Source organism: Gekko japonicus, unplaced genomic scaffold (genome assembly GCF_001447785.1).
Source record: "Gekko japonicus isolate JY-2015 unplaced genomic scaffold, Gekko_japonicus_V1.1 scaffold35638, whole genome shotgun sequence".
NCBI lineage: Eukaryota > Metazoa > Chordata > Lepidosauria > Squamata > Gekkonidae > Gekko > Gekko japonicus.
Window position 1 is genome coordinate 1 of NW_015177472.1, and position 674 is coordinate 674.

General features: G+C 46.4%; 1 non-coding gene across 1 annotated transcript; it reads right to left on the bottom strand.

Annotated features, from left to right (window-relative positions):
• Positions 1-270: 270 nt before the first annotated feature.
• On the bottom strand, positions 271-342 carry TRNAP-GGG. Its single transcript has one exon. It is a non-coding gene; the product is annotated as a tRNA-Pro (tRNA).
• Between the last annotated feature and the right edge of the window lie 332 nt (positions 343-674).

Consider the following 674-nt stretch of genomic DNA (forward strand, 5'->3'; position numbering starts at 1 on the left):
ACACACACACACACACACACACGAGAAATACAAAAAAAACCCCAAGCAAACCAGAGATCTTCTAATTCGAGATGCCAGGGACTGAATCTAGAACCTTTTACGTGCAACACAGGTGCTCTGCCACTGAGACATGACAGAACATGAAACCGCCTTATACTGAATCAGATCCTTGGTCCATCAAGGCCAGTATTGTCTACTCAGACTGGCAGTGGCTCTCCAGGGACTCAGGCAGAGGTCTTTCCCATCACCTCCTGCCTGGTCCTTTTTAACTGGAGATGCCGGGGACTGAACCTGGGACCTTCTGCATCCCAAGCAGAGGCTCTACCACTGAGCCACAGCCCCTCTTTACAGCTCTCCAGGGTCTCAGGCGGAGGTCCTTCCAATCCCCTACTGCCTGGTCTTTTTAAGATGCTCTGCTACTGAGCCACAAAACAAAACTGCCTTATCTTGAGTCAGAACAAAGTTTGAGTCCAGTGGTACCTTTAAGACTAACCAAATTTTATTCTGGGTATAAGCTTTTGTGTGCATGCACACTGCCTGATCTTTTTAAGATGCTCTGCTACTGAGCCACAAAACAAAACTGCCTTATCTTGAGTCAGAACAAAGTTTGAGTCCAGTGGTACCTTTAAGACTAACCAAATTTTATTCTGGGTATAAGCTTTTGTGTGCATGCA